At 37.1% G+C, this 19423-nt stretch overlaps 1 protein-coding gene across 4 annotated transcripts in view; it reads left to right on the forward strand.

Annotated features, from left to right (window-relative positions):
* Nucleotides 1–19423, forward strand: part of NRIP1 (nuclear receptor interacting protein 1) — a 79813-nt gene that overhangs the window by 34691 nt on the left and 25699 nt on the right. Inside the window, exon 1 of one of the 4 annotated variants that reach the window (XM_035015127.1) lies at nt 3215–3232. The exons of 2 other annotated variants lie outside the window; for them this stretch is intronic. The gene's annotated coding sequence lies outside the window, so the exon portion shown is untranslated. Of the gene's footprint in view, nt 1–3214; nt 3233–3279; nt 7769–19423 lie in introns of those variants that run through there. One more of the 4 variants, XM_035015129.1, reaches the window with a different exon arrangement.

Consider the following 19423-nt stretch of genomic DNA (forward strand, 5'->3'; position numbering starts at 1 on the left):
ATAAAACTTCTTAATTACTCACAATTTCTGATATTTGAACAGAATTCAAATAGCTGTTATTAGAAACTTAAAGTTTCTAAAACATACTGTGTACTGCTGAGCTTCCCTGCTGGGACTGATGCTCCTCCCCCCTGCTTGAAGAGTGCTCTTTAACTTACGTTCCATTTGGCAAAGCCTTGATTTTGCTCGTCATTTCACATGCCACCTGTGTGGCAGAGTGCCTTCACTAAAAACCTGTTCCCTGCCTGTCTTCTTCCCAAAACTTTGCCCTTCCATGCTCTTTTCACTTTTTGCATGCCTTTCTTATACTAGGATCTCACTACATTGTGGATTATATTTTTCCTGACGGGGGTGAGCCTACTAAGGGCCAGTTTATCACTTAGTTATCCTTCTGTCTTCAGTTCTCAACACATAGCAGCTTCTTTATAAATATTCTGGCATGGTGAATTCAGAAGAGTAATGACTGTGCAAAGGTGGTAGATATTTCGTATCATCTTTAGCTTACTAATTTTCTTTTTTAAAAGATCATTTTTTTTTTCTTTCCCCTACCCAGGTCTTTGAAACATTTCTGCATAGAGAACAGTATTTATCTGGCATGGTTATAGCATAAATTCTTGAAAATTAGAAAGTAGAGATTTTGTTTGAAGATTAAAACCAAGATTGAAGTTCTTGACTCTGTTACAGTAGACTGGGAGCAGCTCTCAAACTTTTAGTCTCAGCACCCCTTCAGACTCTTAAATTATTGAGGACCCAACAGAGCTTTTCTTTGTGGGGGTCATATCAACCAATATTTTACCATACTAGAAGTTAAAATCGAGAAAATGTTTAAAACACAAGAATATACAAGGCTACACTCCATTAGCCATTAACACATTAGCCATGACACATCACGTGGCCTCTGGACAACACCATTGTACACTCACGAGAGAGAGAGAGAGACAAAACAGATAACAGGTTAGTACGATGAAAATAGTTTGACCTTATGCACCTCCTAAATGGATCATGGAGACTCTTGGGGTCCCTGGACCACGCCTTAAGAACTTCTGCTTTACAGGAATTTACTTGTCTAATTGCCAACAGAATATTGTTATTTTTATTTCAATGATGGATCCTAGCTTTTGTGTTTGTAGGTTAATAAGTTGGTTGTTTTGTTTTGTTTTGTTTTAGTATCTGCAAGTCTTATCATATTACCCACCCTCATATTAATGTCTAGACATACAGTGTGCTGGAAACGTACCGGTGGGATGGAGATGCTTACTCAAGAAGTCATTTTATTTGTAGATACTTAAGAAGGTCATTTCTAGTTGTGCCCTATCACTATATTGGCTCTCAATTGCTAGACCTTTTTATGACTTGTGAACCTCCAAATACATCTCCTGTGATGATGATTCTTCCTCCAGAGGGTTTGGAGATTTGGTCATTTCTTAATGAGTTCACAGAGTAAAGTTTACTTCTTCAGGGAAGTGAGAAATATTCCCTTCGGAATCTTTCTTCTCTCCTTTGTTTGACCTTCCCCTCCACTTGCCTCAACCTGATCCCTGATGCTGGCTTTCCTTTTCTGAGAGTACAGTCTGCTCTCTGGCAGATAGTTTCTTGGCCCTGGTGACTCCTGTTCTTTTTTACTCCCTACCCTCTTACCTTGGCTGATACTCTGTTAAATTCTTTCTGAGGTCTTAGCAGGACAGTCAGTCTCTAGAGTATTTGACGACTGTCTTCAAATTGCATGGGTACTGGGTCTTCCCAGAGAGTTCTGGGATTTCTTTGTGCACCTTGTCAGCTGCATGGGAATACCAAGATGGCTGCTAGTTGAGACCTAATTCCCTGACAACTCAATATTGTTTTTACTAATAGGCTTTTTATTGTGTAATGGTGTCATGGTGTGAACTATAATTTAGGGACTTACCATTATAAGTGACACACTAAAAGCACAAAGCTGATAGGATGTTGGGGATTTTTTATTTTTTAATTCTGAATTATAAACATAGTACATACTCAATAAATGTGTGCTGAATTAATTTTATGCTCATTAGTGTTGATGAAACTCTTCATAATGTGGTAGCCTCATCAACCACATTATGATTTAAGCCAGACATCTCTCTCTTGTAGCCAAGGGAAATATGCCTTCACACTATTCTGAAAAGGTACACATTGCTGCCTTAATAAGCAAAAATCCTTCCTGATACTTAATGAAGATTGTTACTTGAAATGTAGAAAATTCAAATCTACAACAGATTCTGATTTTGACTCTTTGTTACATACCTCTGTAGGAGTTCTTAGTTTTCTTGAAACTTTGTACAAATCATGTCAACAAGGTGATTTACAAACCTGGGCTTGAGATATAATAATTATTTTCATTATTTTTTGACAATGAATTTGCTATTAAAAATACCCTTTTGGGGATCACCTGGGTGGTTCAGTCATTAAGTGTCTGCCTTCAGCTCAGGTCATGATCCCAGAGTCCTGGAATGGAGCCCTGTATATCCGGCTCCCTGCTCAGCGGGGAGCCTGCTTTCCCTCTCCCACTCCCCCTGCTTGTGTTCCCTCTCTCGCTGTCTCTCTCTGTGTCAAATAAATAAATGAAATCTTTAAAAAAAAACAAAAAACAACCCTTTTTTTACAGCACTTTTTATGTTCTATAAATTGCTTTCTAAACATTCAGACCAGCCTTTATTGTTTTTTCAGTTATCTTTTTCTTCAACATTCCTGCCCCCTGCCTTATTTTGACCATGTTTTCTTCTCTGCACTAATTCATCTCAATTTCTCCCCTTCAAGCCATCAACAACTCTACAACTTGTTTTTGTTTTTGACATGCATTTAATCATACCATTGCCTGTAAACCTTCCACTGCCCACCAGATAAAGGCTAGCTCCTTGGCATGGCCTTGATTCAAAGTCCTTGGTCCCAATTTCGTTTTCAGCCTAATCTCTAGTCACATTGGACCACCGCTTCCTGTATCACACTCAGCTCTTCCCTGCCTATTTATGTAACCTAGGGTGGCGCCATTCTCTTCTCCCTGGCCAGCCCTTGTTTTTTAACCATCACTGACCACCTAGGGCACATGTACCTGTGAACTGAAAACCTAGCTACTGTTCACTCTGCGTTCCTAGAGTACTTTTTTTACAGACTTCAACCATAGCATTTAGCACAGTATATACTCTTGTCTTCTTTTGCACAGGGACTAAAGAAGAAATTCACATGTATGGTTCACTCTCATGCGTTATCTACTTACAAGGTATTACTTTACCCTTTTCCTGTCCCATTCAGGAAAGCGTATCAGAATTCAAGTAAGTGAAAGTATGGTTGTTACTCAGCATAATCTTGAATTTACTTAGTCTTTTTTTTTTTTTAAGGGCATAATTTGAAACCTACTAATAAATTCTGTGCCTTTTACTAAATATTCTTTACAACTAATTATGATATACCTTATATCTGATGATGACAAACTAACATGTTAAAGATGGAGAGATACTTATAATGCAGTATCCTAAAATCAGTGTTATAGTGTTTGTTCCCTTAGACTATTGGGAGCATAGCTACTAAATTAAACTTCGAGAGCATTGCCAGGGAAGACTCATACCCTCTGCTGGCACCGATACTTTCTCTGGATTCATGCATTGGAAGTGCTACAACACAGTAACACATGTCACACTGATTTTTTGTAACAAGCCTGACATGGCTTTGTTTTATGTATGTTCATTTTCTGTTTTTTCCTATTCTGATTTTTTCCTCTCTTAGCAGTGTATCCATCATGTTAGATGTAAGAAATTTGTAAACGTATGATGTAATTTTCTTCACTTGTTGTAATTTTAGTAAGCTATAGGTAATATGCATGAAGTTTGTGACTTAACCAACTAGAAGCTTATTCTTAAAAAAGAAAGAAAGAAAATTCTAGAGATTAATGTTGATAGAAATGTTTCCTTATTCTTAACCTATGACTGTCCTGCAAATCTAAGAGCTAACAAATAGAGCTTTAAGTTTTACATTCACTACACTAAAATATGGGCCTGGGCAAGAAGAAAATTGACCCAAATTCTTAATAAGTGCAATGGGAGGTTTAGTTTTGAGGACTAATAGCTGCCCCATCCTTTGTGATTGCTTGCTTACATAATTTGTTATGAAAGAATGCTTCTAGGTAAACTATCTCTCCAGAAAGCTTGTGATTTGTTCTGTTCTGCTTGGGAAGGGTTAAGAGGAGACAACATCCTGTCAAAGACCTTGTTTTTAATTTTGCCTCTCACACTGGCACAGATCCTGCTAAGAGCAGCCCAGATTAGTTCGGAAAACCTTTGAAGAGATTTAAGATGTCCTTCAGCCAGTTTGAAGGTTTTTGTCTTGCAAATCCAGTACAAGGGCGCCTGCAGGCATCTCGACCCTTGCTGTGCTGCTGATGCAGCTCAAGGTCACACTAACCCGCCCTGTGACATTGAACAACAAAAAAAAATTATGCGGTGAAACTGCTTCAGCGTTTAGCCAACCAACAACTTCCTTTAGTGAGGAACTGAGGAAGAAGTCTTTTTTTCCCCTCTTTTTCTTTTTTTGGGGACTCTGTGAATTTTTTGCTGTAGGAAATAATCCCGGATTTATGGTGTGTGTGATGACAAGGTCATTTCTTAATTAGAACACATGTAAAGAACAAAGCTAAATGGCTTCAAAACAGCTTTGTAGTTGATGGAGAGGATTTAAATTATTTAAAGAGATAGTCACCCATGTATGATGGAAGCTGAATTCTAAAGGCATTAACTCCTTCATTCCGGTCTACTTGCCATTTTTTCCTTTGAATTCTTATGTTTGACTTACATTCTAAACTAAAGAAAATGTGTAAATGCCCATTTTTTAACAAGGTGAAACATAATTTATGAATCAAATTCTTAGATAAACTTTTAATGGAGAAGTTTTCTTCCCATGACAGTTCTCTTCTGGGAATTTTATCAAATGACTTGTTTTAGGAGCTAGGAATTATGAACTTTTCCCTCTGGCAACTGTGATTTATTTAGAATGTGTTGGAGGGGATGAGCAAAGGGCTTTTTATTGCCTCACCTTGTCTCCCTCATTTTTGCCCATTTGTGATTTAGAATTCTAGTTGAGCAATTTATCCCTGCTTCTTTAGAAATTATAGCACAGATCATTCAGGTTTCTCAACTCTCAAAGAATCAGTGTAGGAAGATACGTGCTTCTTTCCTAAGGAAAAATAAAAGTAGTGTTAGTTTAAAGTGGACTTTCAGAAAGTTGTTTCTGAATATACGTAACTTTTTTGAGGCACAATGAAACCATGTCCCTAAAGACTAAGCCATATTGGATTCCTTTCCATTGTGGGGCTTGTTTGCCCATTTTGTTCCTCCTTTGTTGCCTCCCAGTGCTAACTACCAAAGACATTCGTTTGGGTAGAGTCCAAGTGAATTGGCTTCCTATGCTTATCACCTCTGTAGGGGCAGAATAACCTGAGTAATTTATAGTTGATTTTTTAAATACATGTCATATACAGAAGCACACTTGCAGTTATTTCGCTACACAGAATCACACCATGTACAAAAATTTAACATCGACGTAATGATATCAGCATCAGTTTTCTCAGAATTCATATCCGGTTACTTTCTTGGAGATGTTTCCCTGTGAGTGTGATTAAAGTAGAATCAGGGCAAGTACTTGGTGAAGATGGACAATATTTTAAGTGCGACTATTTGAACTGATATTTTAGATTCTGTGGGCCACACTTAAATTTAAGTTTGAGGGGATAGCATGATAGATTGTGTAAGAACCATTTAGACTTAACTAGACTTACTGTTCTGAAGGATTTTCTTCTAGTCAAGAAACAATTTATTTGGGTCTTCCATGAAAAGTAAAAAGGTATGTGTACTTTGAGGTCCTGGGTATTTTAAAGGATTTTAGGTTTGCAAAAAGAAAATGCCAGAGGGAAAAATCTATATGCAAGAAAACAGTTAGTGTGCCTCTGTGCACCCCTGCCCTTGCCTGGAGTCTGGGATGCCCTTATGTCATGTATGACCCAGGCTCACCTGCTAGTAATTTCTAATTCACTGTCCTAATTCATCGATTTGTTATCGCTAATTGTTCTTCATTTACTTCTGTGTAGTTTCCAGTACCTAAAGGGTTGAAAGGTTGCTGTAATTGGCACCCGCAGCTGCTCTTTCTTTTGACAGGGGATAATTTTGCAGCCTATGCTTTGTGTGACAGCTGCCTAATTGGGCATTCTCCCCTTGTAGCAAGCCTGCCTCCTCCAGCCTCCCTGCTGACAAATGGTGGTGGATTATAGATGAGGACACGCTGACCCATTCGACCTTGCTGAGACAGCGGGGAGGGGCCTCCTGCGACTTGAGGGAAGCTTTAGGTCATTTAGAGGACAAGGTCATGAGCCAGGTGGGGAAATGACATGATATCACATGACAGTAGCCTGATGACATGGTCAGTGTGTCAAGGACAAATGCATCAGTATCGATTAAACATTATTGCAATACTTCATTGGAGGTGCTAGTATTTCTTAATTGTTCCAGCTGCGTTTTTTTTTTTTTAAGAAGAGTGCAGAATAGGACATGTCTTTTAGCAGTGTTAAAGTATCTGTGTACATGAAAATAGAACTGGTTTAGGAAGCCTTTCCTGTTAAGTTTATTTGATCATCTAGAGTGTTTTGTCTTTAATTATTGCTTAGTTTGCAGCCCCTTGACTATCAGTACTTTTAAGGAGTTATTTGAAAATTAAGGCAGGCAAATTAAAATGAGGTAGTATGTGTTGTTAAAAAAAAAAATTATCAACTTCTGTCATCACCCTACTCAATGATTTGGCATGCCTTTTCACATTTTGGATAAAAGACTAAGCCAAGTAAAAATGCCTCATAGAAAGGAGCCTCAGTATTTTGAATTTATTAGTTCAAAATTACCACTATGCTACCATAATTATAAAGTGTTAAAGATGTTTTTTAAATAATTTTGAGACCTGAAAATATTTTTTTAAATAGCTTATGGTTATACTTAGTAGGAAAACTTTAAGATAAATGAAAATCTTTTGGACATCTTTTCACTATTGGTAATGCACATGCTTTTCTTGAAGAAGTGGTCGTGAGCTATTATATTACCTTTTTAAGTGCAAAATCTTAAGAATCTTTGCTGAGTCCATTAACCCTATGTTAATACTTGAAAGTATAAATCCATGTAAACAGTATTGGATAGTCCAATTTAGAAAAATGCCGTTTAAAAAAACTGAACAGTGGAATGCAGAGAGTACTGATCATGATTCTCATTTCTGGGAAAATATAATTATTGTTGGGTACTGTTGGATCTAAGCCCCCAGTCCAACAGGAGGTAATTTTGTGATCCTGAAATTAAAAAAAAAGAAAAGAAAAAGAAAGAAAGAAAGAAAAAAAAAACTATCAGTGGTAAAGTGTGATGAATTAGTTCACTGAAGTAGACACATCTGTATTTTCATGGCATGTGCATGGGGACGTGTGTGTGTGTGTGTGTGTGTGTTTAATTTTGACCGTGCTGTGCATGTGTTAGCTGCTCTCAAACCCTGACTCAAGCTTGGTGGAGGTTTAATCCTGTGCCCTTGTACACGTAGACTTGATTAGTAGTTGTGGTTATCTCAGCAGAAGACATACCGCCCTCCTCCTAGTATTGGTCGGGACCCGGGCATTGGGGAGTCAAGGCAAAGGAGAAAGAAAAGAGATTTTACATTAGTATTCTATGAAAGCCTTACTGTCTGCAGAACAGATTGATTGCTCCGGTGTACCTGTGCTTGGCACCACTGCTGTGAAAGAAAGGTAGGGTTGTAATTTGTTTTATTGTATTACGTATTGTGACACTCCAGGAATATTTAACATGCGCTTTTTCTATGGCACGTGCTTTAAGTCTAAGTAAAGAAAAAGGAAATAAATGAATGGAAAGTGTGCCAGAGCAGTGGGCTACAGCTTTGTTTACTTCAATCCACGGGATTTCACTAGAATAAGATAATTTTGCTGAAAGCATCACTAGGAACATAACCTGATTGATAACGAAACCCTCTAAAGTGTTCTGAGGCACTAATCTGCTTCACTGCTTGAAACGTGTCAGGCAGAGATGAAATTCAAGCTAATATTGTAAGATTTTAACCACAAAATGAATGAGAGAAGTCATGGAGGACCTGGTTGGTTTAGGAAATGATTTTTAATTATTTTTCAGTAGATTACATTGTTAAGGGTCCTACATAAGGTGGTGCAGAGAATAAGAAATGAGATTTTCATTAAAAAAAAGAAGAGGTAGCCGCTGTACCACCTTAAACTATATTAAGTAAATTAAGAAATGTTTTATTTGCTTTATTCTTTTACTGATTTCATTCATTTGTATAAACATTGTACTGTTTGATTCTGTTGTAGGAAATTGAAACATTTTTTCGAGTTTTTTTTTTTTTTCAATGATGTGAATGTTTGTCAGATACTTACAGTGTAAAATTTAGGATTGCTTGGTATGAATTAAATAAATGTGTAAGTATTTCACAAAATGGTTGAAATACCTGTGATTGGGATTTGACCCCTTGCCATTTTCAGGCATTCTTGAAATGTTGTAGCTGCACTTTTGAGGTTACGTATAAATTTGTACTGTGAAAAGGAGAGGAGAAATTCCTCTTGTCTAAGCCTCTTGCCACATGTGAACTGCAAGTGCCCTTTGCCTCCTCTGTCCCCATTCTGATCCTTCGATTATAATCAGAACCTTGATTTCGGAAAGAGAGGAAGCAGAATAGCTCACTGATGGAATTAAAGTTGTTTTCCATTGTTTACTTCCACATTCCTGAAATTAGTATATAGCTTTACAGTTTTTAGATCGCATTTCACTTCCATTTAAAAGTGTAATTGTTCTGCATATACTAATTTTAATTTATACCACAAAAACATCCTGATACAGAAGATCAGTGTAATCAGAGGTCATGGGCATTGGTCTACACTTGCTCTCAGATACTTTTATAGAAAATGGGTGAATGGAGAAACATTTTTAAGCATTTGTTAAATAACAAATACAAATATACCAAATCCTGATGTGATTAAAATTCAAGGTTTTATTATCCATAAAGGGAAGGGCTGTTTTCAAGGAACTTTTAAACTCGATGGCAAAATTAAGACTATTAGAGATGTTTTCAAAGTTGAATATAAGCCATCAAAATGATTACTGCTCTATTCTTATATACTTAGTTTTGTAGTTTTTTCTTACTGAAAAAATGTAAATTGAGATAACGTAGAAGAAAAATAAACCATGGAACTAAGAACCAGAATATTTTCCAGAATAAAACATGTTTTAAACTTTTTCTAGTTTTAATTTTAGTTTTTAGTTTTGTAATTACTTTACAAACTTTGAAAATTTCGGGATCTTTCACCTTCTCAAAAGAAATGCATGACATGCATATATATAATGTTCAGCCAACTCAGAATGGGAAGATAGAGAAGGGAATACCAAATAAAAGAAATTGATATTTATGTTTTCTTTTGTTGTCATTCTTCTTCTCTTGGTGGAGTGGGAGGTTGTTTTTGTTTACCAGAGTACCCACAATTCTTATTGTGCCTGGCACATAACAACTGCTCAGTAAATATTTCTTGGTCAAATGAATAAAGAATGCTCGACCAATCTACCACGCCCCCAACACACACACTTTGTTTTTTCTCTCTTGTCTATTTACAGTTTCAATTTTTGCTGTGCTGACTGTAGTGAGTCCTTAGTATCAGCTTCTCTTCTGAAAGTATTCTGTGTTGAAGGAATAGGGATTCATTGTTTTAGAACCAACCTAGGGACCATGTTTATAGAATTCTCTTATAGTCAGAGTAATTCAGGTGACTGCGTTGTTCTTCCTCTGAACACTGGACAGGGAGGTACAAACATACTTAGCATTCTTCACTTCAAACTGACTCCATCTTTTTTCCTCATCTACTGATCTATGATGTTGAATTTTTTTAAAGCTATGAAATCTGTTTCTTATTTAGATTCATTTTGTACATTAGTACAATCTAGGTACATTACGCTTATTAACCAATATCAACAAATTACTTTGAACATCCAAGAAAACTGCATGTTAACTTTGGTCAGAGATTTCTAGGTGCATGAAACATATGGAGAAGACAAAACATTTAGCATGTTATCATGACTATTAATTTAGGCCATAAAACGGAAGTCATTCATGAGGACAGCTTTAAATATGTGGGTGACAATTGTCTAAGCTCAGTTAATGAGTTAATGTTTTTATTATTTGGTGTCCATTAGCTAGACTTAGACCAGGGTTTTTGAGTAGTAGGAGCCTTAGAAATCATTTAATATAAAAAGTACATTTAACAAATGAGAAATCTTATAGCCACAACAAAATTGAATTCATATCCAAGTAGGATGTAAATTAAAGCAAACTGATATATCATTTTATACATACACAGCAATTGTATGCTCCCCATGAATGTGGACCCAGTGTATTTTTATTACCAGAAAGAGTGAGAAAATACTGATATCACTAAAAAAGATATTAAAAACTAGGGAAAAATCTTTATATAAAATTATCATGTCTGTATTAGAATAAATCTGTGAATGGTACAATCACAAATAAACACATAATAGTCTATTTATATTTAATATTTTATGGCAGTGTTTTCCTTAATAGTGTAATAATGGCTGAGCAGAGAAAGAGAACAGCTAACAGAGACTCTTGCTGGGTAGTAGGAACCTCCAAGGGGAAATACCAGCCAGGCGTGGCCTCCTTGAAGCATAATTAAATGCTGAATTGACAAATTTGAGAAATATTCTAATTGTTCTGGGAAGCATTAGACTCCTGCGGATGGAGTTGGGGTTTGCAGATAGGTCCCAGCAGTGCATAAAGAATGAGAAGGTCTATCCAAAAATCCGTGCCTGACAAGAGTAGACTCGCCTTCATCTAGGCTGAGATTCATAACCTCATTTTATTTCTAGCAGAGAAATGAACGAGGAACTAGGGAACTGATGGGAAACCAAATTGACCAAACATGGAAGTAGTGGGAAACTAGTAGGCATTGGAGTTGTGGTTTGGGGACTTGGATGTCTCACGCACAGAATTCAAGTTTATAAAGCTTACAAGTCATAGGAATTGCAGTAAACTGTTTCTAAGCCTTTCTCTCCTGTTCGTGGGAGAAAAAAAAATCTCCATTCCTAGCTCTTTGATTCAACAGTTGGGCAAAGTTTACCAGCAAACTGTTTTACATCTCTAAACCTCAGTTTGCCCATCTTCAAAATGGGCTTTATTATATATCTACCTTTTGAGGTTATTATGAAGATTAAATGAAAGGACACATGTATAGTGCTTGGACCATTATATAAATATTTGATAGTTTTTGTGTATGGGGTTTGTGTGTCTCGATGTAAGACAGCCATGTCCTGTGCAGATGTATTCTTTATGCTACTATTGATAACAGAGGACCTGATGAGGTAAACATAATATGGTGCAATAGAACTTTCGGCTATTTCAAAATGAATGACACAGTCTTTTATATGCAGCATAGTGAAGTTAGATATAAACTCTTATTCCCATTTTTTTACCTGTCAATTTAGTCTCAGATTTCAACATTTAAAAAAAAAAGTCTGTAATTTTAATATCATTCCCTCTCAAAAGTACATATTAGGTCAGTTATGTGATATTTATTTGCATTGACTATATTAAAATATGTATAAACACTGCAAGTAATTTTCAATGACCACCTTTCCATGTAACAGTGTAAAATGCTGAAGTAAATCATGGATCTCAGTTTAGAATTATAGGAAATAATTTGGAAAATGAGAAGCTAGAAGTGATAAGTTAAACTTTAATTTGTTTAAATCTTAGCTAAAAAGTTTAGTTTTCTTCCAGTGACACTTATAGTTTCCAGACTCTTCTTTTCTCCCTTTAGTCGTAGGAATTAGCAATTATAAGATTTTGTAGATCTTTAGGGGATCTAAGTGTACAAACGTGGATGCCAAATAAATTGCAATTAACACAATACTTTCTCTGGAAGGCACAGAAAAGAGAAATATTAGAAATACTTCATGATTGATCTGAGTTTAAAATTTAACTTTTTCATTGGGTAGTACTTGTAATTTTAAATGAAATGATTATTTCTTTTGATCTTTATAGCAGCACAAAAATCAAAGAATTTCTTAAAGTTATACCTTTTAAACATCTTGACTTGTCTTACATGATAAATTCAAGTGATTGTGTATGTATTTTTTATGCCGCAAGTTGCTTTTCAGTATGAAAGTTATGTGGTCAGAGAGAAACTAAGAATATGTAGATACCCACTTACCCAGGAAAAATTCAGTGTCTCAGACATGCCTGTGGCAAACAGAATAAAACTAATCCTTGTCGTTGTGGAGCAATAATTACAGCATAGTGGTAGAAGACAGGTATTAAACAAATACTTAAAAAGCAAGGAAAAGCAAGCAAGAAAAAAGAAATCATGGAAAGAGAGAAGTCCTAAGACAATTGTGTTCTTCTGGGTGCTTTGCTAGGGCGTGAAGCCATTGGGAAAGGCTTGTGGGAAAGGAGGTGACACACAGGCTGAGTTGGGGAAGGAGGCAAAGGAGCAGTCAAAGGAAGAGCCTTGTAGGAAGAGGGAACCTCATGTGCAGTGGCTAGAGGGCTGGAAAGAACTGTTCTGGCACCGAAGGAAGTCCGTGTAGCTCAAGTGATGCTGTCCAGTATGGTAGCCGTGAGCCACACAGGGTTTGTCGGAATCGAGATGGGCTCTAAGTGTAAAATATATACTAATTTAGAAGACTTGGTGTGATGAAAAGACTATAAAATATCTTAAGATTTTTATATTGGGGCGCCTGGGTGGCTCAGTTGGTTAAGCGACTGCCTTCGGCTCAGGTCATGATCCTGGAGTCCCTGGATCGAGTCCCGCATCGGGCTCCCTGCTCGGCGGGGAGCCTGCTTCTCCCTCTCCCACTCCCCCCTGCTTGTGCTCCCTCTCTCGCTGTGTCTTTCTCTGTCAAATAAATAAATAAAATCTTTAAAAAAAAAAAAAAGATTTTTATATTGGTATCACAATATTTTGGATATATTAGGTTAAGTAAAATCTATTCAGATTAGGTTTACCTTTTAACTTTTGAAAAATATGGCTACTAGAAAATTTTAAATCACATTTTTGGTTCTCATTATATTTCTGTTGGACCGCAACTTAGCAGGGTGTAATGAGCAAGGGGCTAAATGACTTGAGATAAAATTGGTTAGATTCACCAGAGTCAGATTATACAGGGCCTTGCGGACCACAGAGAGGAATTCAGACTTTATTTGAAGTGAAATAGGAAACCATTATGGGTTTTTAGCCAAGGGGATTTACCTTTCACAAAGAGCATTGGCTACAATGTGGAGAATGTATTGGAGGGGGGCCAATTAGGAAGCTCCTACAGTAGGACGGACACACACACACACACACACACACACACACAGACACACACAGCTAAAGCAGTTATCCCAACAGCTGTCAGATAACGTTATATAAAAAATAGCCTCTGTAATCATAAATGAGTTTCTCAGTCTTACTGATGGAATTTCTTAAGCTATGGATGTAGGCATTGGTTTAGGTTTACAGGTGTAAGAATTTTCCTTCCTCATGTTCATGGAATATTAAAATTCTTACAAAATTAAATCTCTACCAGCTTCCCAGAGCACCCTAATTCGTGGAAATAGTAATACCTCAAACCATGAATAGCTTTAAAGATTTTTAAGAGTTTTGACAAACCTGAAGCATTTCTTAATACTTTGGGGTTCAAGTAATTACTTGATGATTTGGTGGGAGCTGCTGACATCACGGATCCTGCAGGTCTGTGCAGCCTCGGATCTAAAACTTAAGAAGCTTCATCAGACTGCACGGCCTTTAATCCTCCCAACTATTCTCTTGGTAGAGCTTTTTCTCCTTCTCTCGTGCATGAAGAAACTTGAGACTTAGAGCAATTAAGCAAGCTGCCAAGGTTATAAGGTAGTAAGTGACAAACCCCGGGCTAAAACTCAGATCATTCAGATAGGTGTTGTGATTTCCTCTTACCTGATTGCTCCTTTTCTGTAGTGTGTGTGTGTGTTTGTGTGTATAAATGTGAGTTAGATTTGTCATTCATTTTATTTGGCTCAGAAGCTATATTTGTAGGACCACTATTTAATTTATATAACATCAGAATGATTCATAACTTTGGCTTTTTACTGTTATTCTGTGATGGTACAGGGTTTAGATTATTTTTCGTAGTACTGAAAAAAGATGTAAGACATGTCAATATAGTTTGGGGTTTTTTTTTTGTTTTTTGGGTTTGTTTTGTTTTTGTTTTTGCTTTAGGGGGAAAAATACAGTTTATTTACTATAGAATCTGTTTCCACTTATGAGTACTTAGAGGATACCAGCCACAATACTATGTATTTTGCTTGTCTTATGTCATTAAATCCTTTTTACAGCCTTATTAAATAGGTAACATTATTCCCAGAATCCCAGAAAACTAAGATTCAAAGCCCAAATTCTTAGCTTTGGTATGTTATCCACTTTTTTAGGTATATTTGAAACAATTATCTTCTCAGTATCCCTGTTATGGAGCATTTACACTGTCAACAGAATTTTTCACTTTAAAAAGCAAAGGTCATTTAAACATTAACTTTTTAAAAATCACATTTCTTGGGGGCGTCTGGATGGCTCAGTCAGTTAAGCATCTGCCTTCGACTCAGGTCATGATCCAGGAGTCCTGAGACCGAGCCCCACATTAGGCTTCCTGCTCAGCGGGGAGCCTGCTTCTCCCTCTCCCTCTGCCCTTCCCTGCTTGTGCCTCCTCACTCACTCTCTCTCTCTCTATCGAATAAATAAATAAAATCTTTTTAAAAAATCACATTTCTTTAGCAAAATTAAAGTTGATCCAGGGTTATCACTGACAAGGTTGATACTTTTCAGTAAACTAATAGTTTTATTTCCTTTAATTAAATGAAAATAAAGGAGGGTAAATCAGGTGACACTTAAGTTCTCCCTGTACAGCATAAAAATATAGCAGTTTGCTTTTAATGGATGATCTTATAAACAATAGGATAATGGAATCAATAGGCCCAGTACCGTGATTAAGCACTGTCCTATAACTTCACATACCAAGTCACAGTAAATACATATTATATGGTTCTACTTTAGATTTCAAATTCTTTCTACTTTAGATTCAGATTCAGTTAGCTATGTGGTGTTATATCAAAGGTTGTTGAAAATACTTGAGTATCCAAAACGTTTGCAATACAGTACTAACTTACTTTAGTTTCTATTACAGTGATTGATTTTGGAAAGGGTAGGTTTTGCCTAATTAATATAAAATTATATTAAAACAATTATGTAGATTATCAGCAGTATCTCCTAGAGAGATAAGGAAGGAAACTAAATTAACATCTCTGAAGGACTTGCTGTGTTAGATGTTATGTATGCATTACTCAGTCTTCACAACTGTCCCTTTAGATAAGTTGATATCCTACATATTCAACTGAGGCTCAGACAGATGTACCCAGAGTTGCAGAGCTAGTGGATGGAGCCCCAGTGCTACTGTGTTTGAAGTTCACAGTATGTTTTATAAATGAAAACTGGAAGGAATTTTTGATGATACGAATTGTTTGAAGGTGTGAAAGAAGCTCTTTCCAAAATGAACTGTGGAAAACCTGACTCTTAGATTTTCTTCATTTTAAATTATTGGCATTGAAAGCTGGTAGGATTAGAGTGATGTCTAGTCCTGTGAGTAGCCAATACAGTAAAATAGTTCATGGAGTTTAGTTTCTCAGTCCTGATTTTTTCTTGTTACTGGTCTTGATTTTTGTGGGTTACTTCCAATCCTCTTTTGTCCCCGGGCCCATCACAGTAACGCAAAGGTATAAATACTTAACAATGCAAAATACAAAGATTATCTTCTGCAATTGTAGAAGTGTTTCTCCTGTTGGCTTTTTTTTTTTTTTTTTGTAACTAAAAACTGGTATTGAACAGATTTTAAGGAGGTTTAATCATTTTTACCCCTTTTCAGTCATAATTGTACTAAGAAGATTTGACTAGTATCAACTATCTGATGACCATTTTTCTTGATTATGTAGTTAAAAGTAGAAATTCAGGGCACATTCTTACTTAGTTTTTTTCCAGTATGTAGCCTTTAATGTATAATTTTGTTCTTCCATTTTGCTGGTTATACACAACTCCACATAGCCCTTTTATTCTGACTTGTGTTCCAACCAGTTTTCCTTCATAATGTTTATGCTGTTGAGTAAAATATTTAGAACAAAAATATTGTTAAATTTGGGGACTTTTTTTAGTACACTGAAGATGTTTTTAGTATTTTTTTTTTTAAGATTTTTTTTTTAATTTATTTGACAGAGAGAGAGAGAGCACAAGCAGGGGGAGCAGCAGAGGGAGAGGGAGAAGCAGACTCCCCGCTGAGCAGGGAGCCCGACGCTGGGCTGATCCCAGGACCCTGGGATCATGACCTGAGCTGAAGGCAGACGCTTAACCAACTGAGCCACCCAGGTGCTCCAATGTTTTTAGTGTATTGAAGGAGTCCCCCCACCCCACTCCCCACTTTGTGTCACTCTACTTGAGAGTATTCCTATAGTGCATACCTCCTGGGAGGGTGAGGGGACACCGTACTTAGTAAGACAACTTTGGTAACTATTTTATAGCAAACCCATGTTTGCAGTTAGACTTTTTTTTTTAAGCACTAAGTCTTTTCTTTTAAAAGTTTGAATGGTATTCTTATGTAAATGGATACAGAAACTTATCAGCCATTTCTGTGAGTATATCCTAAACCACTGTACTCACTTGAGCTGAATTTGTAAGTTAAATCGTTTACGCGTTATCCTTGCCTCTGGAATTTATTTCAAAAATAGACTGGGTTTCTTTAAGTACTGTAAGACATTCAAAATAGAGGAGAAAACATTTGTCAGAGAAACGGGGCAAGTAAGAGAGAGGAGGAAAAATTCTTAAAGGAAAAGAATTCTGGATGTGGTTTCTTACCATCTCAGATGTAAATGGACAATATTTATAGTTTCTTCCACTTTAATACTGGGAATCTTAGTCACATGCCTGGGCTTTAGAGTATGTTGTGGGGAAAGTAAATGGAGCAATGGGTACCATGTTTCCTCTGATTATGATATGCATAGAAGAGTATATTTTTTTTTTATTCTGGTCACTTTTTGAAAATTTGGTATCATTTATGCAAGTATTTGTATTTCCTTTTGATATCCATGGTAATTATCTATAAAACTCAACTGCAAAAAAATTAGAGTGAGGGCGCCTGGGTGGCTCAGTTGGTTAAGCGACTGCCTTCGGCTCAGGTCATGATCCTGGAGTCCCGGGATCGAGTCCCACATCGGGCTCCCTGCTCAGCAGGGAGTCTGCTTCTCCCTCTGACCCTCCCCCCTCTCATGCTCTCTGTCTCTCATTCTCTCTCTCTCAAAGAAATAAAAATAAAATCTAAAAAAAAAAAAAAAATTAGAGTGACACTTAGAAAAGCCTCCCTTTTGTGAGGAAGAAGGAAGATGCAAGAAGGCATTTTTTCCTTCTAGAGTGGGAATACATATTTACCCCCTGAAAGGAGCATCAGTTCTAAAAGATGGAGAAGAGAAAGAAAGGCAGAGTGATTAGGCTTAGCTGTACTAAGAACATTCTCAAGGAGAACTTTAAAATAAGGAGCTAAAATAGCTAGAGCCTGGGGAGATATGATAGAATCTTAAAGAGGATCTTGTTGAGCCTTCTCCTTTTAAATGAGTAAAGTGAGGCACAAAAAGAGAGTAACACAAGGTCACTTTTTTCCCCCCCTTCAGTGTCTGTTGTCGCTCCAGAGTTCCAGGAATTGGTCCAGATGGCCAAATTCAGTATCCCCCTGTGTTGATCCTGCCCTGGTCCTGTTAACAAGAAGAGGCATTCTACATGATATGCAGGAAGGAGTTGAGTGAGAAGTAGTTGGAGAACTGTCAGAGCGGAACCTTCTGCCTCTTTTCTGATTTATCCCACCATGAAATAATTGTTATTTCTAACTCTTCCTTTGGGCAGTTATTGTCAAAACATTTTGGCCGAGGCTGTAATTTAGGATCAGGAGCCACCACAGTTTATTTAAGAATTGGAGACAGGTGGAAATCCAATAGTTGACAGCAGCAAGTGAAACAAGAGAAGCATCTGGAGCCCTTAGGTCCAACCTGGCCTTGCCTGGCCCAGGGTAACCCTGCTTCTCACCCAACTTCACTGATGAAGCTTAACTGCAGGCACTACCACAGTGTGATGCCACTCACTGTGAGATGCCATACCTATTTCCTATTAGAAAAAGGGGCATATTCTTCTAGAGATGGTAGAGGTTAGCTGAATCAAGATCCCCCTATCTAATATTTTGCTATCTAGCCCTCTGAGCAAGAACCATCTGGTCTTTATTTGCTTGCCAACTTCAAAATAACCCATCTACCCACCCTTAGTGCTTGGTTCTACTTTAGGAATTCATTTTCCACATCTACTGACACATATAGCTTGAATACAAGTGTCTTCCTTAAGATTTTATCACCTCTTGTCTGATTCCTACTGTAATTCCCTGGCATGGGCCCTTACCCTTCAAATTGAGAGAAAATACCCAGATTGTATACTGGGTAAAGACATTTCCTCTAAGCTTGCCTTTTTTTTCAAATATCCGTTCTCAAGGCCTTGAACCTTATTCAAGGCTCAGCATCTAGGGCTTGGACAACCCTAGTCTGAGTCACAGTTAGGCATTAATACCTGCATTAAGTATTAATAATCCACCCTGTCCCGCTCCCATATCCAGTCCCCAGCATAGAGAATGTGACTTTCCCCTCAATACCAGCAGCCGTTGGAGTTGTGAATACCAGCACCATTGATGAGTAAAACAAGTAGAAGTAATTTAAGACTTGAGAATTAACAGAAAAAAAGAAGAGAGACTAAACCACTTGAAGAAGAGGGAAGAGGTGGAGGAGGCAAGAAGAAAGAAGGAATGGGAGGAAAAAACTACATGCGTAAGAGCTGGAGCCGCTCCTACATATTGCCTTAGGCTAGTGGCACTAGACTCATGATTGGAACCCACTTGATGGATGTGAATCTGACTCTGAGGTCTTAGGAACTGCTCTTGAGTTTAATAGTCCAGATTTGTTGTCATCTGAGCAAAATGACAAAGTAGAAGAAGTCAGGAACATGGACGAGGAAGTAGGCTACATGTGCTCTATCATGGTTCCCTTTTTTCTTGATTGAGTAGAAGATCAATATTCTGTTTCACTTTGCACGTGAAAAGAACAGTGAGTCTTTATTTTCTTTCTAGTGGCCATTTTTTAAATGAATTGCTCTCATTTTGAATATGAGAAGTCATTTTTAATGTCAGAAAATTTCAATCCTCTTTGCCCGCATACACGCACGCACACACACAATACATAAGTTCATGTAGATTCAGTAACTTCAGAGTCAGTTAAACTGCTTGGCTAATAT

The sequence above is a fragment of the Mirounga leonina genome, unplaced genomic scaffold (assembly GCF_011800145.1).
Source record: "Mirounga leonina isolate KUSES-001 unplaced genomic scaffold, KU_Mleo_1.0 Mir_169, whole genome shotgun sequence".
Lineage (NCBI taxonomy): Eukaryota > Metazoa > Chordata > Mammalia > Carnivora > Phocidae > Mirounga > Mirounga leonina.